The sequence below is a fragment of the Aethalodelphis obliquidens genome, unplaced genomic scaffold (genome assembly GCF_003676395.1).
Source record: "Aethalodelphis obliquidens isolate GAN/ISIS:26980383/991018 unplaced genomic scaffold, ASM367639v1 scaffold1, whole genome shotgun sequence".
Lineage (NCBI taxonomy): Eukaryota > Metazoa > Chordata > Mammalia > Artiodactyla > Delphinidae > Aethalodelphis > Aethalodelphis obliquidens.
Genome location: NW_020837945.1, coordinates 17,520,173 through 17,533,644, shown reverse-complemented (window position 1 = coordinate 17,533,644; position 13,472 = coordinate 17,520,173).

The following is a 13,472-nucleotide window of genomic DNA, read 5'->3' as shown; positions in this document are numbered from 1 at the left end:
AATTATTCAATGTTCAATATCTTCTTAAGTTTTTTCTTGTTCTAATTTAAACCCTATTTCTATGTGGTTTCATCCTTTTACATGCATATAACTATCACGTACATTCTAACAAGTCCCAAATGTACATCTATCAGCCTAACCTCTTTTCTTAGCTTAAGGCCTATTTTATTAGCTCCAGCCCTATACAAATATCTCACAGACACTTGAAACTTAATATGTGCAAAACTAGACTCATAATCTCTTCCCTGCTTCATAACTGTTAGTATTTTATACTTTGTTTCTCATTATATGGCCAGCAGGTACCAGTTGTTCAAGCCAGATTTCTGGGAGTCATTCTTTACTTCTCTATTCATATAATGCTCCATAAAAAAATGACAAATACTGCTAACCTAGAGTATAAATATCTTTGCAATTCACCCATTTGTCTCTATCCTCACTCACACCATCCTCAGTCTAGACCAACTTCATTCATTTCTAGGACAATTGCAATAATATTTTCATAAGTAGCTACCTTATAGCAATTCTTGTCACATTTCAACTTATTCCCTATACTTTTGGCAATGATCTAACAAACATGAAAGTAGCTTGTATCACCCTTTTGCTTTAAAAAGAAGTCATGAACCCAAGTGTGGCATGACCCAGACTGACACAGGAATGTGTTGCAGACTAGAGAACACATGCTACCCTCTCTAAAGGGGGAAGCCACCATCAGCTTTGGCTGATCGTTTCACAACAGAATACAGGGTTGGTGTTTCTTGACCATCCAATTTTTTTTTTAGGAAAACTATACTTATTTACCTTTTTCTATAAATAACACATATTCAGTCATTTGTTTAACACTACATTCCTCAATGGACTCTAAGCATCATGAAGGCTGGGGCCTTAGCTAACTTCTTTATTGCCCGACACCTAGCAGGTGCTCAGAAAATGTTTTTGAATAAATGGATGCATGAATGAAAACAGAAGAAGAGCAGAGAAGAAAGTGAACCATTCTTCCTACAAAGGGCAGGGAAAAAGAGGGAGTGAGGGAGAGAAAGAGAAATCAGAATATTAAACATAGCTAAATCTTTAAGAATGAATAGGATTATCCCAGTCAGCAAGTATATTTCAGGCTTAAAAGCAGCATGTGCAAATGTACAGTTGTGTGAAATCATGTGACTCATTAAGAGGACTCTAGGTCTCTTAGCATTGCTGCATTGTGGTCCACAGGGATAACTGTAGATTATGAATTCTGCAGTAGAATTCGATCATGGGTCATGATATGTCTCAGCGTGTGTACATTACTTGCTATAAGTTAGAGAGCCAAAGATCTGCGTTTCAGAAAAATAATTTGAGTAACACTGTGACAAATGAATTCTAGGGGAAAGAAGATAGGAGAAGGAACTCTAGTTAAGTAGTTATTACAATAAATCAGGTGCAAGATGCTTAAATTATACATTGAATAAACAGCACAGGGTAGGTGGAAGTGGATTTAAAAGATAATTAGATAATTAGGAGTACAGTTAACAATTCTACATCCTATCCCCTTAACACAACAGCCATAATAGGTGTTTGTCCTTCCTAAATAAATACTGCATTTTATTGCCTCTGTGTAGTTTCCCAAACTACTCTCTATGACTGGACCACATTTATCTTTATTTATTACCCAAGGAAGGTAATACATACAACTTGTTATTTGTCCTTTAAAGACTTGCTCCCCAAAGTGTGGCCTCAGAACCAACAGCAGTGGCTTCACCTGGGAGTTTGCTGGAAATGCAGAATCTTAGATCCCATCAAGACCTAGTGAACTAGAATCTGTATATTAACAAGATCCTCAGGGGACTCATAAACACACTAGCATTTGACAAGTGCTATTTAAGTCCCAGCTCAAATCTCACCTCATCTAAGAAATCTTTCTGGGCTTTTCCGGTCTCTCCAGTCCAGCAAAATAAATAAAGCTTACTTCTACTATGTTTACAAGTTTCCATGTGTCAGTTTACTTGTATCATAGTTATTTATACACAAGTATTTTGCCCCTCCCTAAATTGTCAGGGACATGTCATCTTAGGATCGTCCTGCCCATGGCTCCTGTGCAGGACTTAGCTCACTATAGGTTTTTCCCGAGAAGCAGTGAAAGCAAATTATTTTGCTTCCATTGGCAGCCAAGTTGTATCTCCATGTCTTATGATGATGCATCTTGTTGATTTCAGAACTCTCTTTGTCCATCTCGTAATAATGATCACTTTGCTCCAGTAAAGCATCATCCATAATTAATTCGTGTTAAAGTCTTCCATTTATATTTGGTAGCCTTAAAGGTGCAACATCTATTCATTTACAATCCAAAGAATCCAGATGCCCAGATGATGGACTTTTTATCATTAGCCTTCTTAATGTAACATTTTTCTGAATTTTGGTAATATCAACTTGAAAGTGATTTCCTTCAGAGCTCATCGTGAATAGATTTTTCCATCAAAGAATTGCTGAATTTCCTGTGATCTATGTTATTATCTAGCTGTTATATATTTATAAAACACTGCCCTTATTAATTTTTGCCTATTTGTTTTATGCTTAGAATTTTAGGAAAAAAGAAAATTCTACACTAGACTGCGTATAAGCTTACAAAAATTTTCCTTTTTCGGATGGTGAATTGAGATAAGGTTCTTTAAAAAATGGGTCACTCAAAACATCATTTTCCCTTAAGCAGCAGAGTGTACTTGAATGGTTTGGACTAAGTGTTTTAGATAAAGGAAGCATTCTTTGAAAAATAACATGCAGTTCACAGCTGGAAAAGAAGTAGTGAAGCGTTAAACTGTCCATTATGCTTAAAGAATAACTTGGCTAAAATCCTTCCTTGCCATTAAAAGCACTGAGTGTACTTTTGGACTTTATGTAACTGTACTTAGCGTGTCTGTTAAAGCCATTTATCAACATTTTTTATTTATCATTTAGACTAAATAATTAATTCATATCAATTTGGAGCTCCTCCCTTTAAAAAAAAAATACAAGTCACTTTTAGTTTCCATGAGAAGTGCTATATGTGTTATTTCAAACTTAAAAATAATGAGACTCTCTGGAAGGAACCAATAGGCATTTTACAGGTTAGCAAGCAGCATTTTCAGTTTAAAATTATTCCACTGGCTTTGTTGTGAGGTTTCTCTAAAAACTTCAGAAAGAACTGTAGGTGACATTTGAAGTTGAGGAAGGAGATGGGCAGAGTCAAGGAGGAGACAACATTATTGTGTTTTTGTGTGCCAGGTGCTCATAAAGTAATTCTCTTCCCCTTCACTCTTATCTGAGGGCTCAAAAGCAAAGATCCATGCACTTAGTTGACTAAATGCCACAGTCAGTTTAGAAAACATTCAGACTTTCTTTCTTTTCTTTTTTTTTTTTTGCTTTAAATAGAGGAAAGGATATTAGAATTTCTTGAATGTCTTTGGTGTGTCAGAAATTTTGATAAGTATTGTAATAACTTTGATATGTGACTATCACAATAATTGGGCTCTGGTGAGTTGAAGAAACTTAGGCTCAGAAGAAAGATTAATCTGTTCTAAATTAGAGTGATAGTTTCAGAGTAGGATTTAAACTCAAGTTAGCTTATAGATTAAAGATTCACCATTGAATTTACCATTGTCAACAGTATCCATCATTTCTGTTGATCATTCACCTGTCTTACCATTGCTCTTTGAAGAAAATGTGCATTTTCCCCTATGTCTCCTATTTTTTATTTATCATCTCCATTCCCCATCCTTCCCCTTCACCATTTTTCTTGCTTTAGTTTCCCTGAATTTCTGGAATTTGGAATTTAGGAAACTATTAGCTACTATTCATTTGAATATTGCTTCTGCCACATCCTCTGTCACCCCAGTTATATGTGTATTAAACATCTTGGACTTATTTTATGTTCTGTTTTCTTTCATTTCTCCCTAGTTTATTTTATGCCTCTGATTCTGTTTATTTTATACTGACATGCATTTTAGTTCAAAACTCCTGTATCCTGCTGTATCCAGTCTTTTATTAAAACTATTCATTGAGTTTTTAATCTTAGATACTCCATTTTTGCTTTAGAATGTCTGTTTGAATCATTTTTAATTGATTCCAAATTTTGGCCAAAATTATCCATCCTTTTATATATTTTTCCCACTGTTTTTCTAAATTTTCTTGTTCACATTATTTTCATAGCTATTATCCCTATTATCTTCATGGTCATTAAGCAAAATCAATATTTTATTATTCCAATAACTGGATCTTCCATTTGTGTTGACTGCAATATTTTTAGTCATGTTTCTATGCTTCTTTTGCCTGGTACAATAAAATACCAGGCATATAAAAAAATTATAGTGTCTCTGGATAGTGTTGTCTTCTTCCACAGAAGGCTGACCCTAAATTCTGGCCAGCAGCCTTATTGGGAGAGAGTCTCCTTAATCCACGTGGGGATTTAGCTGAGTCCAGACTTACTTGAAGTTTTGATAAAGCTCATTCTACTTCTGCTTCAACTGTGTTCTAAAGATTTAGATCTCCATGTGCCCCAACTGAGATCTTGGACTGTTTATTAAAACTCTTATTACTTGGTCAGATCTGAACTCCAATTATGGCTTCTTAATACAGTAAGTCTACCAAAACTTCACTCTGAATTTCAGTATCTTTTGGCTTAGCTTTTGAACTTATTGCTCCATAAAACTTAACAATTTTTCAAATTTCTCAAAATGACAAACCTCCAACTGTCACACTCATTTCTTGCTACCTTTTTTTTCTCTGTATGGGCTAGGAACATCAGTTCTTGATGGCCTTGCCAGCTCCAGACTCCAATGTTTTCTTTCCAGACCTGTGCATTATTTAAAGTTCTTCTGGTTTCTTAGACTTGGACTTTGGAAGATTTCCCCACCTTTCTTCTGGGAAAAAAGTCAGCAAGGCCCTGGGGGAAGAAGCAGATTGCAAATATAGGCAAATCAAATATTGGCTTACTTGAGAATTTCTTGAAAATCTTGACCTGGCAAGTTGTGGTTGCCTCAGCAACTCTGTAGGATATATATATACATATATAACATATATATGTAGATATGACATAAATATATATCATATTTTCCCTTAAGTAAGCATGGGCCTATAAAGGTAGAAGAGTTGACTATAAATATACATTTCCAAGAATTACTTTTGAGGAATATCAATAGTCATAATTTGAATGGCAAAAGTTTTCTGTTGTAGGAACATACGAAAACATTGTTGATTTTTGGCTTTGAAAGATGTGTAAATGTGATGGATTTGGATGTTCTCTACCATTTCAATAGTGTGAAAATGTAATAAGACATTGTAACCCAATTTGTACAGTTTCATAGTTTCAAATTTTTAAGTGATAAGTTATGTATTTTTCAAAAAGATTCTTGGGTTGATGAAAAATTTCAGAATAATAGTCATCAATATATACCTGGCAAATGAGAATTAGAAAATATCCACTCAAGTTTTATGTTTGTATTTATATTAATTTGTGAGTGAGAATTTTAATAAATGGTATAAAGTTTAGTTTTTGTTAGTATCTCTTAGCGCTTTATTTAGAATAAAATGCAAAGGTATTTGCTTCTTTCAGGTAAACATATCTATGGCATAGTTTCAGATTTTCACTTTTTACATGCAGAAATATAGTGTACTAGGAATATTTCTCCCAATATTAGTATTTTTATTAGTAGAGGTAATATGTGTCTCTTCAGGTGAGAAAGCAGAGCTGGGGAAAGCATTGAGTGCAGATGAAAGTGTTGGAATTTAGAGTATTAAATACTTGGACAAACTTGGGTTTTAATCTGTGTCCACTCTTACTGTATATGGGTACTTGAAAAATTAATTTCATTAGGAATTCACTTTCTTATCTATAAAATGAGGATAATGCTATTTAGCTTACAGTGTTGTTGTGAAGATTAGGCAGTGCATGTGGGGCACTTTGAGTAAAGAGTACACTGGGATTGCACTTACAAAGTGCTTTGTAGACATTAATGTTTTGTGCATTTCCCACCATATGTGAAAACAAAACAACAGAACAGCTATCACTGTTAAAGAGAAAATCCATAAAATTTCCCAGATCAATTAGTTTTTTTGACATTTATGAAATTTGTATATATTGCACAATAAAATAATGAAGTTAACACCATTAAACATAGTATAATAAATGTCTTCAAGTTGAAATCTAAGCATTACATTAAAAATTAAGACTCTAAATACAAATATGTTATCACACACATAGTTTAAAATGACACATTTTAAATAATGCAATTATTCTCAAGTAGAAGAAGTCAAATGCAGAGATTGGAAGATCATTTGACTTCTGTTGATGACTATAAATATTTTGCAAGATTGAAAAAATAAATTTTGAACTTCAACATATTCCTGGAATATAATAGTATTAGAAAATATATGGTAGGAAGATTCAACATTCCTACATACCTCTTTCAAAGGCATTACTGTTTATCAAAAAATTTTACCTTGAATTATGACTACTAAATCCTAAGAATCTAATAACACACAGAATTTGGTACTTACCTAAAAGTTTTATGGTAGTATATTCTTGAAGAAAAGTATGATTCTTAAGAAATAATTTCATTTCTATCAATTTAGATGTTATTTCAAATAATGAAAAGTAGTGTAACATAAAATGAACTAAAATAACATAAGCAAACACTTAAGTGCTTGCAACTTTATTTTATTTATTTATTTTTTATATTAATTTATTTTATTTTTATTTTTGGCTGCATCGGGTCTTAGTTTATTTTGGCCTGCATCAGGTCTTAGTTTTGGCACATGTGGTCTTCATTGAGACATGTAGGATCTTTTTTCATTGTGGTGTGGGCTCTTCATTGTGGCACGCAGGCTTCTCTCTAGTTGTGGCGTGCAGGTTTTCTCTCGTCTTAGTTCCCCAACCAGGGATGGAACCTGCGTCCCCTGCATTGGAAGGTGGATTCTTTACCACTGGACCACCAGGAAAGTTCTTTACAGTGTATGAAGTGCTCAGTATTTCATTTGGAAGGTTTTGAGTAAGGTTTAATAGTTCTATGTATGGAATAAAGTTGCTCAGGACTTATTTATTTTAATGACTTTTGAAATGGGCTTTGAAAAACACTTACATTGAAAATCATTTGAAAAGCAGTGTATAGTTGTTTTATGACATTATTGCATGGTTTTTGAAATTAGATAGTGATTTTCCATTTTAAACAGCTCTAAAGAGTAAATTTGTTAAGTTCCAAAATGGTAGAATCACATTAGGCAAGAAAGGGTATGTATATATGTATATATGGCTGACTAAATTAATGTAAAAGGGCAAGTATTTGCTTCACCTTTGTAAAGTAAATTAGGTAAATGCATAGCTTACATTATAATTCACTTTTGACACACAGTATCCATTTCAGTTGTAGTAAGTTATTACTTGATGAGTTTTTTTTTATTTGTTCTTTTTAATCACTTTTACTAAAAATACATGCAATAAAATATTGAAATTACTTTTCTTTTACGTTTTAGACTCTACAAATGATCAGTTTTGTGATACTTAGATTGTGGTATATTTTACTGGTATTTGGTTTAACTTTTGTTGTTTTAATTTTCTAACATTAAACGAAGCAACTTGCTTTTCTAAGTTCTGCTTTGAGTTTATAGGGCTCATAGCTAAGATGTGAGTAATTCAACAAGTTTTCCCCCTTTCACGTTCTTTTCACTGAAATGTCTCTCTTTAAGTCTCCAACCAGAGGAAAATTAAGTAATTATAGGATTTTTTTTTCTTTTGCTTATATTAGAGAATGTGTGAGCAAAATAAATATCACTTTTTGTCATATGTCTTTTTCTTTGTATTTCTAAATCCAAATGTTTCATATTGTCGTATTTTAAAACTTGTTTCAATAAAAATCATTAAACTTCACATAGTGATAATCTTTTGTTTTGCAATCATTCCCTGCTCTTGGGAAAAATTTTAATTCCTGATGGAATTTTACATATGACATTGATTTCATGGTAGAGTACATACCTCCTCAAGTTTCCCTCTGCCTTAATAATAAAATATTTGGATGTGAAAGAGGTTAAGAGATAATTTACTTCCAGTACTTCAGCTAAAACTGAGAGCTATAAAGCTAATGTAACTTGATCAAATTTACAGATCAAATGAGTGGTAGGAATAGAAAGAGGAAGAAGAAAATGCAAAATAGAGTGACTTCCAGGTGTTGGGTCTTCTGCTAGTGCCTTAAAAGTATTACCTCTTTAAATCTTCTAATGTTCCTTTAAGATAGATTCTTCCCATTTTTTAGGTGAGGAAGCTAGATCTTGGATAGAGTAACATGACTATGAAAAATATATATTGTTTTCCCCATGTAAAAACTGTAAATAAGTTTAAGAACCCATGGGAAGGTAGACAATAAACTTTAGTGTCAAGAGCTGATTGCCTACACCACCCATCTTGATGGTACTATATTTATTAGTTGTCAGACAAGCACTGTAACTATGATGTTTTAGCAAACAGAGCTTTCTAGATTAATGTGCAAGGGGAGCTTTATCCAGTCATAAGGTTCCATATCTGTTTAACCTTCAGAGACCAATAATTCAGCCTCATTTTCTGCCTTGCTAAAGGAAGTCCAGGCTTTCACATTGTCTTCCTCCCCATGTTTGTCTGTGGAAATACCAGGAAGGGCTTCCACATGCTACACGTCTCTCTGCCCTCTTGACCAGCACCTTCTCTTCTCTAGTTCACTATTTTTGGTCTGGAGATTAGAATTCTTAGGGTGTGCTGCTCCTTCTACTGTACTAAGCTATCCACATTGTGGATACAGCCCTTCAATTTCTCACAATTAAAGCAAAGATCAGGCCATAATACTCAATAAATCTTTATTGAAACAGTGAGAGTTTTAATTGGTTGTTGAGCATACCCTATCTCCCCCTCTAGATAGCTAGAGGCCATCTCTACATTTTGAGGAGGGTTGCCAGGTAAACCACAGGATGCCCAATTCAATTTGAATTTCAGAAAATAACAAAATATATTTTAGTGTAAAATTGACCAAAATATCAGGATGCACTTATACTAAAACTTGGACATAATTATAACAAACACTAGGGCACACTTAAACTAAACAGAAAAAGAAATGTGCTGTTTATCTGAAATTTCAATTAAACTGATATCTGTAAATTTTTATTTGCTAAGTCTAGTTTCATGTGCCAGATTTCCTTAACAATGTGAGGGTTCTCCCCAGAGTCCAGTCCTCTAATTTCACATGTCCCTCCTTTTTATCCTTAGATCTGTAACTTATCAAGAATTTTTAAGTACATTTAAAATATATAACTTATGCTTTTCTTGAATAGTTAGCATCAGAAACCCTGATTTTGGCTCTCACTCCATTTATAGGCTTTGTACATGAGGATGATTACTTAATCCTTTGGAATCTCCTTTTCTCTGTTGCTGTAAACTAAATGTTTATGTCTTCCCAAAATTCATGTGTTGAATCTTAATGCCCATTGTGATAGCATTTGGAGGTGAGACCTTTGGGAGGTGATTAGCCATGAAGAGGGAGTCCTCATGAATGAGACTGGTCCCATCATAAAAACGATTCCCTGCTCTTTATCCAATGGAGGACATGGTGAGGTGTCCACCACTGAACCTGACCTTGGAGTCTCACTAGATATTGAATCATCCAGCACCTTGATCTTGGACTGTCCAGCCTCCAGAACTGTGAGAAATAAATGTTTGTCGTTTAAGCCACTCAATCTATGGAATTTGTTATAGCAACCCAAATTGACATCCATATATTGGTTCAGCTCAAACTATAAGCCTTGCCTTTCATGGTGGCTGTGAGAATTAGGTGAGATAACAAAGGAAAAGACATTAAGAAAACAGAAATTCTGATACAACTATAAAGAAATACATATGTCTCATGTTGTCTTGTAAGTTATGTTTTACATGGTTTCATTTCATGGAAATATAATGGGAAGAATCTGTAAATCATAGACATATGATAGAAGAGATACCAACAAAAAAGGGCAGAATACTCAGTTTTTGGCCCTTTTCTCTCTGGATGTCTTCCTATGTCAATGTGTCAGCCTGGACAATGGTATCTCTCCTGATTCAAATTTCAAATATTTCGGATTGGAGTTCTCCAACCTGCCTCTGCCCTTTTATGTTTCTGACCCATACTTAAACCTCATGTTTAATTGAAATTGGGCATGTTGTGTGGTCAGTCCCCTAGCCCTTAATCTCAGAGTTTGGTATGACCTGGCCTTAATTCTTGATGTTCAGTTTTATGGTAGTTTTATTTGTGTCTGTTTCTGGATGGGTATATGTGTACTCTCTCTTAATCTAGATTGTTTTCATTTCATTTGAAATCCTCAGTAGTTTTAAAAGGAGGGGACCCTGTCTCTTCTCTCTGATGCTTAAAAATATCTTTCCAAATCATTTCTCCAAATTTTGCTTTGTCCAATTAGTTTGAATATTTTTTTCCTTTCTGACACGTTAGTGTTTTCATGGAGCTAACTGGTATCAAAGACTGTGTAAAATCTACTGAACCATTTCTAAGGTTCTCACATGATGTGCTTTTGGAATCCAAGAGTCAGTCAGCTTTTGTTCCAAACTTAACCATTCATTAAGTCTAGAAAAGTGTTTTACTCTAGTGTAGATGTTGCAAAAAAAAAAACAAAAAAACAAAAAACCCAAAACCAAAAAACAAAACAAAACAAAAATTAACAGATACAACTACTGTATAAAAAATAGATAAGCAACAAGGATTTACTGTATAGTACAGGAAACCATATTCAATATCTTATAATAACTATAATGAAAAATAATCTGAAATATATATGTATGTATATATATATATATATCTGAATCACTTTGTTGTACATCTGAAGCTAACACAATATTGTAAATCAACTATATTTTAATTAAAAAAAACAAATTGAAGAAAAAAATCCTTGAGTAAAGCATTTGATTGAGTGCTGCTGTTAGGACACACCAAGATATATAGCATTTATCTGATTTTCCCCTTTTCTTAGGAGGGTAATGTCCTTCAAGACTCATTAACTCCACTTCTACCTTCCAAGGTAGTTATCTGGCAATAAACATGTATTCTGTTTATAACATTAAATAGTAATAAAACTTTGAATAATTTACTTCTGTGACTTAAGATCCATGGAGGTAATTCTGTGTGTTGTTACTTAAGATGCATAAGCTTCCAAAATAGAGCTACTTTTTAGAAAAACAGATCAAGTACTCAAGTACTATGAGAAATTTTACTTCTTTGGCAGGAATGCTTCCCTGTTGTTGAATATTTGGCACATGAATTGTGCTATCAAATCCTAAATAATTTGGCAAACTGAACTTATGTATTCTGTGAAAATAAAATCAGTTTCCATGATTAATTATTTGAAACTTCATTTTAAAATGTTGTTTTCATTGCAGAACAACTAAGCCCATGCATCACAACTACTGAGCCTATGCTGTAGAGCTCACAAACCACAACTACTGAGCCTGTGTGCCACAACAACTGAAGCTCACATGCTTAGAGCCCATGCTTTGCAACAAGAGAAGCCACCACAATGAGAAGCCCATGTGTTACAATGAGGAGTAACCCCTCCTTGCTGTAACTAGAGAAAGCCATGCACAGCAATTAAGAATCAAAGCAACCAAAAATAAATAAATTTATATTAAAAAACAGTTTTGTTTTTATTAACATTTTAAACTATTTCCTTTTTGCTAGGGAGAAGGAAGGATGAATGGCATCCTTTGTATGCTTAAGAAAGTAGAATTTCTCTACAAGCCAGAAGGAGTGGCATGATATACTTAAAGTGATGAAAGGGAAGAACCTACAAACAAGATTACTCTACCTGGCAAGGATCTCATTCAGATTAGATGGAGAAATCAAAATTTTTACAGACAAGAAAAAGCTAAGAGAATTCAACACCACCAAAACCAGCTCTACAACAAATGCTAAAGGAACTTCTCTAAGTGGGAAACACAAGAGAAGCAAAGGACCTACAAAAACAAACCCAAAACAATTAAGTAAATGGTCATACGAACATACATATTGATAATTACCTTAAACGTGAGTGGATTAAGTGTTCCAACCAAAAGACACAGGCTTGCTGAATGGATACAAAAACAAGACCCATCTATATGCTGTCTACAAGAGACCCACTTCAGACCTAGGGACACATACAGACTGAATGTGAGGGGATGGAAAATGATATTCCACACCAATGGAAATCAAAAGAAAGCTGGAGTAGCAATACTCATATCAGATAAAATAGACTTTAAAATAAAGAATGTTATAAGAGACAAGGAAGGACACTACATAATGATCATGGGATCAATCCAAGAAGAAGATATAACAATTATAAATAGATATACACCCAACATAGGAGCACCTCAATAAATAAGACAACTGCTTACAGCTATAAAAGAGGAAATCAACAGTAACACAATAATAGTGGGGGAATTTAACATCTCACTTACACCAATGGACCGATCATCCAAAATGAAAATAAATAAGGAAACAGAAGCTTTAAATGACACAATAGACCAGATAGATTTAATTGATATTTATAGGACATTCCATCTGGAGACAGCAAATTATACTTTCTTCTCAAGTGTGCATGGAACATTCTCCAAGATAGATCACATCTCGGGTCACAAATCAAGCCAGAGTAAATTTAAGAAAACTGAAATCATATCAAGCATCTTTTCTGACCACAACACTATGAGATAAGAAATGAATTACAGGGAAAAAAAAGTAAAACACACAAACACGTGGAGGCTAAACAATACATTACTAAATAACAAAGAGATCACTGAAGAAATCAAAGAGGAAATCAAAAAATACCGAGAGACAAATGACAATGAAAACACGACAACTCAAAACCTGTGGGATGCAGCAAAAGTAGTTCTAAGAGGGAAGTTTAAAGCTATACAAGCCTACCTCAAGAAACAAGAAAAATCTCAAATAAACAATCTAACCTTACACCTAAAGGAACTAGAGAAAGAAGAATAAACAAACCCCAAAGTTAGCAGAAGGAAATAAATCATAAAAATCAGAGCAGAAATAAATGAAATAGAAATAAATCAATAGCAAGGATCAATAAAACTAAAAGCTGGTTCTTTGAGAAGATAAACAAAATTGATAAATTGTTAGCCAGAATCATCAAGAAAAAGAGGGAGAGGACTCAAATCACTAAAATTAGAAATGAAAAAGGAGAAGTTACAACTGACACCACAGAAATAAAAAGCACCCTAAGAGACTACTACAAGCAACTCTATGACAATAAAATGGACAACCTCAACAAAATGGACAAATTCTTAGAAAGGTATAACCTTCCAAGACTGAACCAGGAAGAAATAGAAAATACAAACAGAACAATCACAAATAATGAAATTGAAACTGTGATTAAAAATCATCCAACAAACAAAAGTCCAAGACCAGATGGCTTCACAAGTGATTTCTATCAAACATTTACAGAAGAGATAACACCCCTCCTTCTCAAACTCTTCC